The sequence below is a fragment of the Oryzias latipes genome, chromosome 15 (assembly GCF_053564925.1).
Source record: "Oryzias latipes strain Hd-rR chromosome 15, Olatipes_Hd-rR_3.1".
NCBI lineage: Eukaryota > Metazoa > Chordata > Actinopteri > Beloniformes > Adrianichthyidae > Oryzias > Oryzias latipes.
The window spans coordinates 32,683,304-32,697,891 of NC_136251.1; the positions used below are offsets into that span (position 1 = coordinate 32,683,304).

General features: G+C 43.6%; 2 long non-coding RNA genes across 10 annotated transcripts; one reads left to right on the top strand and one right to left on the bottom strand.

Annotated features, from left to right (window-relative positions):
- Positions 1 to 1,542: 1,542 nt before the first annotated feature.
- On the bottom strand, positions 1,543 to 9,126 carry LOC105358620 (uncharacterized). 9 transcript variants are annotated; one of them, XR_013647936.1, is made up of 13 exons: positions 8,853 to 9,126; positions 8,569 to 8,756; positions 7,579 to 8,370; positions 7,370 to 7,474; positions 6,975 to 7,113; positions 6,732 to 6,887; positions 4,298 to 4,437; positions 3,970 to 4,184; positions 3,816 to 3,888; positions 3,262 to 3,453; positions 2,990 to 3,162; positions 2,394 to 2,913; positions 1,543 to 2,318 (listed from the first exon to the last, which is right to left on the bottom strand). It is a non-coding gene; the product is annotated as an uncharacterized LOC105358620 (long non-coding RNA). The 9 variants fall into 9 exon arrangements; XR_013647933.1 differs by having other exon boundaries at positions 3,708 to 3,888; XR_013647932.1 differs by having other exon boundaries at positions 3,708 to 3,888; positions 4,298 to 4,983.
- Positions 9,127 to 10,694: 1,568 nt separating this feature from the next.
- LOC144984203 (uncharacterized) lies at positions 10,695 to 11,945 on the top strand. The gene is made up of 4 exons (XR_013647938.1): positions 10,695 to 10,986; positions 11,099 to 11,231; positions 11,402 to 11,487; positions 11,571 to 11,945. It is a non-coding gene; the product is annotated as an uncharacterized LOC144984203 (long non-coding RNA).
- The last annotated feature ends 2,643 nt before the right edge of the window (positions 11,946 to 14,588 follow it).

A 14,588-nucleotide genomic window follows, 5' to 3' on the forward strand; every position in this document is an offset into this window, starting at 1 on the left:
AAAAAAAAACAATTCACAATCGTCCCTGTTTGTGTAGAGTGTGTTTTGACTGAACTGCCTTATTTCTGAACTCCTTTCTGTATTTGTAGAGGTGTGGGCCTGCCAGCAGCGGCATCTGGACTGCATTCAGGATCCACCAGACATGTGCGTGTCTTGTGTTACCAACATCAGTGGTGTGGATGTGCCTTTTTACAAATAACTTTGAGGAAGCAACAGCTTGGAGGGTTTCCACAAAGTGCTGATTCCAGGAAGAACACTCTGGGATGCACAGAAGCAGCGCTTGATATGTTATTAAAAATGAGGTGTCACCACACAGGGCCGCACTGTGCTGCACGTCCATGGCAGGTTTACCATCGCATTGCTCGGTGGAACTCTGACAGGAGCGCAGATGCCCTTTTTGGAGGCACAGGACGTACTCTGCTCCGCTGATTGACAGGAAGATGGAGCAGGAAGAGGAGAAGTGGAGGATGAGGCCTACCACAGTGACGTTCTCCACGCCACCCCAGCCCACATCAACATCACCAGCCACGACACCTCCACCCTCCAGCCTTTGTGAGTAGCTTCTTTTTAAATATTTAAACAGACTGCAAGTCTCTGAAACGTTTTTAACTTTTGTTCTTTCAACAGGAGGATGTCTGCAGTGCGAATCTTCTTCCTGATTGGCATGACAGAGAACAAGCTGTCCCTCAGCACAGAGCAGAGGTTGTGGAAGCCTGGAACGCCGTGGAGGAACACGATAAGCAGCCGCAGAAGTTACACCAGCTGGACAGGACACAACACCCTGTCCTGCAGGACCAAGAGGGACGATCTTGTTGAAGATCCAGAAAGTCAAAATGGCTAAACGGTATGCACCAGCTGAGCAAGACAAGCTGATGTACACACTGGTGAAAGTGTTGTGGCTGCAGACACCTCACGGCTAACCCTCAAAGCAGCCCGGAGAAGACCAACATCCTCAAAGCGTCTGACTGCATCCAGCACTGTCTCCTGGTGGAGGACCTAATCCTGTCCAGGGCGGGGATCCCTCTACCCAAGTTTGGATCACTAATAGGCCTGCACAATATACCGCAAATTTATCGTTATCGCAATATCCAATTGTAATAAATCGCAAACCCAAAATGTGTTAAAACAATCTTCAAGCAGCTTGAAGCATTTAAGGAATCAAATAAATCCCTTTATGCTTTGACCAATCAGATGGACGCCTTCCCATTGTTGACCAATCAGATGGAGGCCTATGATGGTAGATTTTTGGCCCCCATGTTGATGAGGGTCATTTGGAGTATATTTTTTAAACTGTTGCAATGAAATGGGAATGATGTTTTTGTTTATTTTTCTATTTGTTTATTTACCGCAAATTTATCATTATCGCATTATTGATCACTAATATCGCATATCGCAAGTTTTCCTCATATCGCGCAGCCCTAATCACTAAGAATGCTGAGTTATTTTTCCAAAAAAAACAAGCCTTTGACATGTTTACTTTATCAAACATAACTGATTTAAAAACATTTTTTTCTTGACAACAAATTCTGGGAAACTGTAAGCTTATTTTTTTGATTTAATACATCAAATGTTATTAAAATGAACACAGTAAACTTCCATGAATCACACACGTTTCAAAAGTACAATTTAGAAAATAGAACTAAAGAATAGATGTACATCCAACAATAATGTAATATCTACATGACGATGGTATTACTGAAGAGGAGGAGCTGATCTGCCTTTGTGCTGTTCTGCCAACCATCCAAATGATCGTCCATTTGAAGCCTTGGAGCTAAATGTGGCATTTTTGGAGCGACTATTCTTTTCTTTTGGGCTGTCCACATTTGCTGCAGGTATTATAGTTCACTCCTCGTATGCATTTCCTTTTGTGGAGGCCGCTTTCTTCCTCTAAGGCCCGTCTTTGCCTGTTCCTTTGTGTGGAGCGTGACGCAGGGACAGCAGGTGAAGCAGGGGGAATGAAGCCGCCACTGCATGTTGTGGCTCCAGGAAATGCATAAGCGGTGGGCACCTGGGTTTAGAATGATGGCCCCAACAGTAAGCCAGGTGCCGACACAGGTGGAATCATTCCACTTACACTGCTGGCAGGTGTGATGGGGCACTTCATCCTGTCAGCAGCAGCAGCAGGTCTCAGAACAGGAGCCTGTCCTGCTCTATTTAGAGGGAGAATCCATTTGAAGTTTGGCCCAGATGTGGATGTGGTGCCTCATCCATTTTATCCCTTGGAGCTGGAAGGTCGCTTGCAGCTACAGCAACTGGCTCGGGTGGAGTCAATGAGTGTCCTCGGCCTCATTTCTTGGTTTTTCTGCCGCCGCTGAAACCTGAAATGAATCAAAGGTATTATGATAATGTTGGAAAAGTCTGTGAAATAGAAGAAAATAACGAGCTGTGCTCACCACTGAAGGAGTTTCCTCTGATTGAGCTCAAACAGCTGGATCATGGATCCATCAGCCTCTGCACTAAATCCTGGGTATGGTAGTAATCCGTGAGGGTTTTGGACCACCTCCAACCTTTTTGGTGGGAGTCTCATGTAATCTGCTAAGCTTGATGCATACAGCCTCAACATGCTGTGAATTTGGGCTATACAAATAAAACTGAATTGAACCAAGCGGCTGGTGCTTGGCCACTGAGCTGGACCCCAGAATGTCCACTGAGACACCTTTTGACACTTTCCACTCCTGGTGTCACCCCGGAGCGTTTTGGTGCCTTAAAGCGGCCGTGTGTAAGTTGAGGCTGGTGCCGGGGCTGGTAGTTGACTCGCTCTTTATCCACATCCAGGAGAGCCGTCCATGATCCAATGGCCTCTGTAACTTGGGGGTCAGTGAGGTAAGGAGCCTTACGGAGTCCCACCGAGTAAGAAGCCAGATCCTGGACTTTGTCCCAGCCAGCTATGCCATCGGGTCCAACAACAGCCCACTAATAAATGCAAAAGAATGTTAGGAATGAGACTGAAATGAAAGGACGGTCCTATAAACAGATTAAAACGTTTCACCTCTGCCTCGTCTGAAGGGCTGCTTTCAGTCTCAGTTGGTGCGGTTGTGGCTGAGGTGAAGATGAGGGGCTGGCAACAACATCAAGGTGGGGGTCATCTAACAGTGATGTCCTCCATGGTGTCCTGGAAGTCCTGCTCATCGACTCCAGCAGCCTGTCCTCCTCTTCAGGGGTCTGGAGCACCCACACAAAGTAAAAAAAGCTCTTAGTGCTGGCGTGACATTAGGAGCTAAATAGATCAATTGCAGAATAACTAATGTATATATTTCTTACCTGTTTATGCTCCAGGAGGACGATAACGCTCATCCCAGGGCTTCCAAGCTCTGCTTGGCTGAGTTGCTCCACGGCCTCTCTCATTGTAGTTTCAAATAACCGGAAAGAGGAATTTCCTTTGACAGCGTCCTCCATCCCTTCATCATTCCAGCACATCGAACCCTCAAGGAGATATGGCTGGAAATGTGCGTCCTGAGTGAAACAAACAGGGTTTCAAAAGTCATGTTCACACAGAAAGTGTTTTGAATTCTTACAAAAGGTGAAAATTGTCAATCACTATCACACAATTACATGTCAATCATTGCAGGTTATGGGAAGCATTCAGGCATCTTCACTCAGTGATAAAATGACAAAATACCACGCTGACTTGATTTATTCACATCATAAAGAACACAGGTTTAAGTGACAGATAACTGCTTTGTCATCCCGTCTCTGCTGACGCTCACAGCATCTCCTCATCAGCTCAGTCATCTCCTGCTGCAGCTCCTTCTGAAGACCTTTGACCCGCCTCACTTCAGTTAGCTGTTGGAATCTGATCTTGTTCTTCACTTCACCTCCTCTCTTCTGGATGAGACGGATCATCTCAGTGAAGACCTCCCGACTCTCCTCCACCTGCTGTTGAAGCAGCTGTGAGATGAGACAGTGTTATGTTCTTCCACAGAGCAGAGAGAACAGATTGTGATCAGTGCGACAGAACATCCTCATCACCTCATCATGACTGGAGGAGCAGATGTTCTCCTGCAGGTTCTTGGAGGGTTCCACCAGCTTGTGTTTCTTCAATGCAGCTGCTTTCAAATGAGGCTGAAGGTGTTCCTCCCAGGAAGGAGCAAGGCAGGTCAGACAGGACTTCAGGGCGTGTCGTTTTTTCCAGTGCAGACGTCACAGGCCACATCTGCTCCGCATCTCTAAGCAGCTGGAAGTTCCTGTAACGACAGTGGCACATATTAGTCAGAAGTTTAAGACCCACGGGACAGTAGCCAACCTCCCTGGATGAAGAGGAACATTGATGACAAACTGAGGAGACAGATAGTTGGACCTGTATCCAAAGAGCCCAGAACAACCTCCAAAGACATTAAAGGTGAACTCCTAGATCAAGGTACATCAGTGTCAGATGGCACCATTCATGGTTGTTTCAGCCAGAGTGGACTTCATGGGAGACGACCAAGGAGGACACCACTGTTGAAAGGAAATCAGAAAAAAGCCAGACTGGAATTTGCAAACATGCATGTTGACAAGCCACAAAGCTTCTGGGAAAATGATGAGACCAAACTGGAGCTTTTTGGTAAGAAACATCAGCTCTATGTTGGTAGACTCTCCAACCAAAAGAACACTGTCCCTACTGTGAAACATGGAGGAGGCTCAGTTCTGTTTGGGGCTGCTTTGCTGCATCTGGAATAGGCTGTCTGGAAGTTATGAAGGTCAAATGAAATCTCCAGATGATCAAGGCATTCTGGGTAGAAATGTGCTGTCTAGTGTCAGAAAGCTTGGTCTCAGTCTCAGGTCATGGGTCTTCCAACAGGACAACCATCCAAAACACACAGCCAGAAACCCCCAAGAATGGCTCAGAGAAAAGTGTTGGACTATTCTGAAGTGGATTCTATGAGTCCAGATCTGAATCCCATTGAACATCAGTGGAAGGAGCTGAAACATGCCATTTGGAGAAGACACCGTCAAACCTGAGACAACTGGAGCAGTTTGCTGATGAGGAGGGGGCCAGAATACCTGTGGACAGGTGCAGAAGGCTCATTGACAAATACAGAAACCGTTTCATTGCAGTGATTGCCTCAAAAGGTTGTGGGTACCATCATTTTGGTCCAGCCCTATTTCATTAGTTTGTTTTTCAAATAATTCTGTTAATCAACTCAAAATTAATGGCTGATTGTGATTATTTAACTTTCAATACATTTTAATTTATTGTTACTTTAGCTGCAACGCTAGGTTGTATTTTTTTTTTTTTTTTTAAAGTTACTTTTGAACGTTTCAAGTCATTTCAATGAGCATTGAGGACTTTCTTTAACTGGGGGGAACCAGCTATTTTGTTCACCACTTTTGGCACCATCTAGTGGACAAAAAATGTACTACACTCAGAGTGAACAAAGCGAATAAATATGTAAATCTTTAAATTACGGAGCCCGTGTCCTGACATTAAGATATAAAAATATATCTTGTTCCCACAGATTAATATCTTGTTCCCACAGATTATTATCTCGTTCGCACGAAATACTATTCCGTTCCCACAAGATACTATTGCGTTCCCTCAAAATACTATTCCGTTCCCTCGAAATGATTAACTCGTGCGAACGCAATAATTATGTCGTGCGAACGCAATAATTATGTCGTTCGAACGCAATAATTAATCCGTTCGAATGCAATAATTAGTCGGGCGGCCGTGGTGCAGCGGTAGGGCGGTCGACCCATGATCATAAGATTACAGGTTCGATTCCCGCCTTGCACGCCCATGAGTCGAAGTGTCCTTGGGCAAGACACTGAACCCCACCTTGCCTCTGGTGGTAGGCGGGCGCCTGTGTTTGGCAGCGGAGCGACCACCAGTGTGTGAATGTGAACTACAATATCAGCTGTCTGTCAACCGACCAGCCAGTTGCCCAAATGCCGGCATACATCAAAGAGCTCTGCGGCGGCGCTAGTAGTAGCCTAGCAGGAGCTATCGAATGACAAAGCAGCCTAGTTATCATAAATCTTTTGATATTTTTCTTATATTCATTGAGACAGTAATAAAGTGATCATTTTTTTTTCATGTTCCTTTTTTGAACGAATATGGGTCACAGAGACACGGAAGTTACCGCTGAAAGCGGCTTTTGCTGGCGTACAGAGAGCATATCCGCGTGAATGACTTATGACGTGAATAATTATTGCGTTCGAACGGATTAATTATTGCGTTCGAACGACATAATTATTGCGTTCGCACGAGTTAATCATTTCGAGGGAACGGAATAGTATTTTGATGGAACGCAATAGTATTTTGAGGGAACGCAATAGTATTTTGAGGGAACGCAATAGTATTTTGATGGAACGCAATAGTATTTTGAGGGAACGCAATAGTATTTTGAGGGAACGCAATAGTATTTGTGCGAACGAGATAATCTGTGGGAACAAGATATATTTTTATATCTTAATGTCAGGACACGGGCTCCGTATTAATTATATCTGTTAATATAAATGTATTTGTAAATACTTGTAAATAAAAATTGTTAAAATTATTTCTGGAAGATCCTGCTACTTTGTTCTCCTCAGAACAAGGACAGAACTTTAGACAATAAAGCATCCTCAAAGACCTTCATGCAGCAACAAACTACATCAGGTTTCTCACTCCAGGCCACTGCAGAGCAGGAAACCTGCAGCATCAGAATTTATCTGCCACCAGCTGCTGAGGAACTTTGCAGAGCATCTCTGTGATGTACTCACATGTACACTATAGTACCAAAAGTATACGCTCACCTGCCTTGACTCACATGAACTGAAGTGTCGTCCCCCACTAACCCATCCAGTTCAGACTCTGTGCAGGTCAGTCCAGGTCATCCCACCAGACTGTCCTCCATGTCTTCATGGACCGTGTTGGAAGAGGAAGGGATGCAGCACCTGGCAGATGGAGCCCCCCCTTGAAGATTCTTAGAGGCAGAAACACACAACATGAAAAACAGAAACCTCCTCCAAATATCATTTCCTATCGATGAACAGAGAACAGCAGAGTGTACCTGTCCTCTGGAGCTGGAACAATGTTTGCTGAGGATGGTGCTGACTGTCTGTGTGTAGCGTCTAGACCAATTGTTCAAATCCTGCATCCTCACTCTGGAAAAGTCGACTGAGAATCCAGCAGCTGCAGGTTCATGATGACTGGAAAAGACAAACACATTTATCAAATACTCACATTTCAGGTGTGTCTAAACATTTTTCTGTCACTGACTCCTGCTAAAAAACACAACAAGAATGTTAGAATTACATTAGGTATTTAAAAAAAGCCCCAAAATGTACTTTGAACCTAAAGTGGGATTTTTTGATTCAGGAAAAAACTTTTTTGTAACATGTTACAAATGTAAATTATCAACTTTACAAAGGAAGTTTCTTCAGTCTGAATCTTCTGATCAGTCACCTCAGACTCAGCCGTGTGTTTGATGAGGAGCTCAGCAGACACATCCAGAGATTTCAGGCATCAAACCCTGAAGGAGATATGGCTGGAAATGTGCGTCACTGGCTCCTGAGTGAAACAAACAGGGTTTCAAAAGTCTCTGAACCATATGAAAGGAAATGTTAGAAATGTTTACAGAAAGGTTAGGAATCCAGATGTTCAGCACACATTACCTGGTAGAAAACGGTTCAGGTGGAGGTCGACCCACGGGGACACCTGTAGCGAGACAGCTCCACGCCTCCTCTCTTTAGTGTTCCCGTCTTCACGTAGAGTGGGACGTCCTCGGATGGTGGTTTGGCTGTTCCTTCCAAATCTGTTGGATCCGTTCGTGGTCCAAGGGTGTCCTTCCCATCTGCACGGTGGATGGATGAGTGCTCCAATCAATGCTGCAGTCTCCTCCACTCCCCTGGTCCTCCTCCCACAGTGGAGTGGAGCACTGACTGTCCTTCTAGAAACATGGCCACTTTTCTTTGAGGGCCTCCTTGGCACAGCAAAGAGCAGCCACATCTTCTGGATCCCACTCAAAAATGCACGCAGACAGACCCGTAGAGCGGATGAGCCTCTGTCGTGACACCTGCAGCAAATTGCCGCATGAAATGCCAGATGTCCAGGCGCACCTCAAGCTCATCCCACTCTGAAAATGGGGTCTTCACCAGAGACTGGCCGCATCTGCTGCAGCAGTCTCTGTCCACGTACATCACTTTTGGGGACAAAAAGAAATGACCACATTTTCTGTGGCGTCCACAAGAAGATGTCTGGTGAGGCGGGAGGCTGAGTGTGAACCAGAGCGGGCTCAGGAGGATGCCACCAAAGCTTTAGCCGCGACACAAGATCTGCTTTGCCGGTTCTTTCCATCTTTGCAATCCACTGGTGCTGGAAGCGAGGCAGTTGTTCTTTCCAGTGGACTGGAAGCTCCAGCGCTGACTTTGCTGCTGCCACAGATGGAGAGGGACCAGGACAGGCCTCTGAGGAAACAAGAATGACTCTTCCAGCGGCCATTTCATAAATTCCATAAATGACAGTGGAGAACAGAGAGAGGATCAAAGAAATGAGACTCTAAACTAGGCTTTTTGGCAAACAAACTATTGTTAAAATGCTTCTAAATGTGTTTTTGATTCAAAAAAACTGTATCCTTTATTGCCCAGACTACTACACAGACGCACTTAGCTGTGCTTCACATTGTGCTGCAGCAAGAAGCAGCTCCTCGTCATGGAAGTGTCTAGAGGAAATGAGAAACATATTACTCTAAGAAACACACACAGACAAACTTAATCCCCAGCAGTCAAAAGCTGCCTTTGGGCCAAATGTTTGGCTGGAGGTTCTCCTCCTCTGGGAGGAGGCACTACAGGATCTAAAAAAGAGCAAATGGACATTTTTAGCATATTGCTGAATGGATGGATGCACGTGGAATTGCTCTGAGAACAAATAAATATGCATGTATACTCACGGTGCTTAGCTGGTGATGTGAGTTTTTTAATAAGATAAGAAGTAGGGATATTTTTGCCAAGTCCTAAGAGTGCCTTCACAGCTGCAGTCTGCTGGACGCCGGTTCGGATCTGATTGGTCTTTTCCTTTATTGTGGATCTGTAGCGCCTTGCAGCCGTCGTCTGCTGCCTCACGCGTCACCAGCGACAGGATCTTGTCATCAGTTCAGCACATGCCTCCGCATTTGTAGCTGGATCCTCATCGTCGGGGTCATTCAGAATGGCGTCTTTCCATCCCTGTAGTCAAAGGTGATCCAACAACTTGGTTTCCCATAGTTCATCTCATCTCCATGGAACAGAAGCGGAGACCAGCGGCTTGTATCAGCTGTTCGTCTGCTCATGGTGTCAACTTCCTCACTAAAGTGGAAAACACACTTCATGGTCTCAGGCGTCTCCTGGGCCCAGAACCTGTTAGCAGGTTGGTAGCTGCACTGCGGTGCTGTGATGCTGGAACTGGCTGGAGTTTTCTGCTCTGCGTTGTGTTCCAGTGAATAGAAGACCACGCTTGGATGCTGCTGAGTCAATGTCTTTCAATCCTGGTTAACAGAAAACAAAAATTCACAATGCTGTCCAGAGTTTCTTCTGTGTTTTTCCCCCCTTAACAATTGAAAAATGCACAAAAAGAAATAAAGAAGAGTTAACTTAAACATCAAAGAAAATGGCACGAACCTCAACTAGCTCCCACGAAACAGTGCAAATGTGCAAATATAGAGCGACAAAAAATAAATAAAACCACACAAACTACGTAAAATTGACACCACACAATTCCCGACTTTGTGAGTTATGATTGCAACAAACTAACAAACAATTGACAGAAAACTAAAACTAGTTAGGGCGAACACACGCAGATTCACGTCTTACCTCGGACACAGCTTGCAGCAGTCTGAGCGCGCATGCGCATTAGCACCAGCTAGCGTGCTTGTGGTGAGTTCAAGTACCCTCAGACCGATTAATACTCTGGTGCAAACTTACGATGGATTTGGCGGAATTAAACGTATACTAACCTAACACTTGTTACACTGCGTGGCACCTGGACTACCGTGTCAACTTTTAACTTTGATAAATTTCTCCAAATTCAAACAATTCCTCTTTCTCTGACTTCACGCTCAGCCAACAACGCAGCTGGGAGTGATTGCCTCATTTGTTTAGACACTCCCATAATGAATAATAAAGAGGGCGCCCGCAGCTCTGTCCAAACTCTGGGTCCTTACAATATAAAATAAACGTCTTAATGCCAATGAATAAAAAGTTCGGTCTGCAAAAACCGTTTTTTTAACAAACTTTATTGCATATCTTGCCGTTTTACAAATATACAGTTTCAGGCTTCCATTAAAAAAGAGTTCCACACGGGATTCGATCCCCAAACCTCTATATTCGCAAACCAATGCTTTTATCGCTAGACCATCACATCCACACGCCGATGCTGTGGAATATTTATCAGTAACTACAACGTTGTTACAGGGTGGAACCACTGGGACGAACTGTGTAGCGGAAATGCACTAAATAATACTAAGAGCACGTTTAGAAGATAATCTAGCTCCACGTCGGAGCTCTGTTTGTTTAGAAAGGACCACATAAAATATTTTTCAATGGTAGTATCATAATTTGTCCAGATCACTGACACGTCATCTGACCAACGGACATTACATAATGTGACTTATACCGGAACTTCTTTTTTGGCGAGTATTTTTGCGCAAGAAGGCGTGGCTATCCAAACTTCAAACGGATTGGTCCCCGAAGAGCGCATGGTCACGTGCTCAACACACCTGCTCATAAATTTGTTTGGGTGCAGGTGCACTGGTTTGGACTCAGTTCATTTTTGATTTGTTTGATGTGTGTTGTTATTATTATTATTTATCTAATTATTTAGTCTTTGTTTAAACATACCAACTTGTTCTTTTTATATTTCAGGTGTTTTAGGCTTTTTATGCATTAACTTATCTTAAGTTTTTATATTTTAACTGTTTTTATATTTTAACCTTTGTTAAAAAGTGTTTGTGATGCACAAACATTTTCAATTGTTGAAAACAAAGGCTTCCAGAAAGCAAGAACTTGATGCTGCATTGGTGGATATTTCCTAAGAATTCTCCTAAGAAGGTAATACACTATTAACGTTATTTTATTAGTAGCCATTGCTGATTACATTAGATTTATAGGTATGTCTTTCAGTTTAAATGAATCATTTTTATTCTTTCCATTTCTTTTTTAGGTGCAATGTTTGATTCACAAACGTGAATTGGCATTTAATGACAGTACATCCTCCATGATGAAACCTCTCCGCTCCGTTCATCATTTTGAAACTCCGCAGTTGGCAAACCAAACCTTCAATCCTCCTCATGTCGGTAAGAATAATAATATAAATATATAACAAATGGCACATGTTACAGGGGGTTAAACAGATGGCTCAGTGGTACATTTAGAGGCATGTGCAACCTCAGTTCATGAGTTTGATGCTCAACTCGTATGATTTATTTTTTATTTTTTTAAACTTAATATGATGGATGTTTTTCAGTGTCCAGAATCCACCATTCTGCATTGGTGGATATGATTGTAATGGATGCACACCCATTTTCAATGGTTGGAGAGAAGGGCTTCAAGGTAAGGTGGCTAATGTTATATAGCATTTACATTATTTATGCTTTTGTGTACATAATAAGCTGTATTTTATTTGTCACCATTAGGCTTTTGTCAACCTAATGGACCACTCCTACATAATTCCTAATAGGAAGGCCTTGAGGACAATGGTGGAGGAAAAGTACAAAGCCTAAAAGGAGAAGGCCTTAGCTGTGGTCAGCAGGGCCTCTGCTGTCAGCCTGAGAGCAGACATATGGACATCAATTAACATGGATGCTTACTTGGCTGTAACATGCCATTTTATCACCGAGGAGGTAGGTATCCCCTGCTTTAATTTATGTATCTCAGTTTGGTTTTGTTCATTCTAGGTGGAGCTGGCCTCTTTGGTCTTGGGGGTTCTTAAGTTTCTCCAAACCCACACTGCAGCTCACTTGACTTAGGCCAAAAATCTCCTCATGGAAGAATGGGGAATTAAAGGAAAGGTTGGTGCCAGTTCAATAAAGTACAAGATCATTCATCAATATGGCCTCCCACTACCTAATGTACACGATTTGTGAACGTGTTGTAATCTTTTTTCCAGGTGACGGGCCTTGTTACAGACTGTGCTCCCAACATGGTTGCATGTGCTAATATATTACTACTTCGGCACATAATGTGTTTTGCACATATGCTTCATTTGGTGGTGAAAAACCCCTGAACTAGAGGACATCCGAAGTAAGGGGCGTAGGATTGTTGGTCTTGCTAAATCCAGCACCACAGCGAAGGAGAAGCTGTCAGAGATACAGCGACAGCTGGCCACACCAGAGCACAAATTAATACAAGAGGTGATTACTATTTTCTTTTAACTAAGATTTTACATTTGTTTGCAGTTATTGTTGTTGTGTTTTCTTCTCTCCTTAAAACGTGCTTGTCGTCTTGTCTGTGGTGGAAATGAGATGGAACAGCACATTTAATGTTAGAAAGGCTGTTTAAGAAGAGGGAGCCACTGGGGGCAGCTCTGGCCACCCTCAATACAGACCTTCCTCCTCTTGTTGGATCTTCTCCAAGGCTGGCGAAATAGTAAGCAAAAAATACAAAACGGGAAGAAGCCCAGCACAGTGGAGAAAATACAGTTTTAAATAAAACATCTATCCCACCCAGTCATTCTAGATAGACCCTGGTTCACAAGCACTCATTCTCACTTTATAGTTGGCATTCACAATGTGACACAAGCACTTCTCACAAATCTTCAAACATTATCTTTATATTTTAATTCCGCACTGAAGTGTTACAAGGGCAACAAGCTTAGTGGAGTAGATGATAAACATCCAGTCCGCCACCAGATGCCGCTGTTCTGTGTGGTTTCAAATCCCCAAATGCTTCATTCATTTTTCTGGCACATTTACATGAAGCCCCATGAGAGCTTCACGGGGCTTCGATTTTCTTCCCTAATTTTTATGCAGTAATTTATCTGGATGGGCTGCACGGTGGTGCAGTGGTTAGCGCTCTTGCCTCACAGCAAGAAGGCCCCTGGTTCAAGTCCCGGCTGGGGGACATGAAAAATACATCAATGGGGGACCTTTCTGTGTGGAGTTTGCATGTTCTCCCCGTGCGTGCGTGGGTTCTCTCCGGGATCTCCGGCTTCCTCCCGCTGTCCAAAAACATGCTTCATAGGTTAATTGGCAACTCTAAATTGTCCATAGGTGTGAATGTGAGAGTGCACGGGTGTGTGATTGTGGACGTTCTACCCTGCGACAGACTGGCGACCTGTCCAGGGCATCCCCTGCCTACGCCCAAGTAGCCGGGATAGGCTAAGACAGCCCCGTGACCCCGAAAGGGACGAAGCGGTACAGGAAATGAATAATTTATCTGAAGTTTTTATATTTTAGCTGTTTTTCTATTTTCACTTTTTTAATGATCACGCTTACATTTCAGACTGTTTGAGAGTGTTTGTCACGCTTGGCAGGGTGTCTGTCTATGCTGACTTCCGGGCCAACAGGAGGTTCTCTCTTAAGGTTTTTTTTAAATCATTCCTCTTTTACTTGTGTTTGTTTTTGTGTATTTTATTAGGAGCTGCTTACTATTTTGTTTAAACTTTTTTGCAATGGTGCATCCTTGTTTGTTTTTTATATACAGCACCTTGAGCTGTTTTCGTAACCCTTGCGCTGTCCTAAGCACTTTAACGTTGGGAGTTGGGTCATCTAGACCCACTAGACAGAGCTCTGAACCTTTTTTCTTCAATGATTTGTGATCTTCACTGGTGTCCATGGATTACATGAAATCTTTCCACCATTATCCACCTTTGTGATGGTAGGAATAACAGAACAAAGTAAGGGTGGGGTCATCTAAGATTGCACAAGGGTGAACATGAAAGGTGCTATATAAAGAAAAGTATTTTGAATTTTGAAATTCTTTATGCAGTTATGATTTTTCTTGCTGGAGCACAGCTTAAATATGGCTGTATTCTAATTCTGCTTTACTTGTACAAAACCCACTAAATTTTTAGTGGGTTTTGCTCTAAATATTTCCAAAATTTGTTATGGAGTTATAACTTTTCTTGCTAAAGCAGAGGTTAAATGCAGTGAGTTGGAAATCCTGGTGACAGCGCTGTGGTGGATTGCCAGCCCGGATAGCTGCACATCGTCAATCTAGCAGATCCCCCTCCTGCGAGATTGACGACAACGGAGGGCCTGAGCTTACTGTAGTGTTCTTTTCATCCCCAGACCTCTGCTTCTCCACCTTTTTTGGCTGGCCATCTGCAACCCCAAATCTGACACCAGGCGGGTCCCTCGTGGAAAAAAAGAAAGCAGAGGAGCCAAGGTGAGACCGTTCATTTTTTTTTCCAGAACAAGAGCACTTTCATTGTATTTTCATGGGAAATATCATTTTCAATGCAATTTCATAGAAAATTTCATTTTCATTAAATTTTAATTACATATCCAATGCATTTTTATTATAAATTCTATTTTCAATGTATTGTCAATGCAAATTTCATTTTCAATGCATTTTCGGGGTGAATATCTTTTTCATTGCGTTTTAATTGAGAATATCATTTACGTGGCGGTTGCATTAAAAAGCTTATTTGCATTGCTTTTGTGAATCTTATTTGCGTTGCGAATTTTATTTGCTTTGTGTTTGCTGGCAAA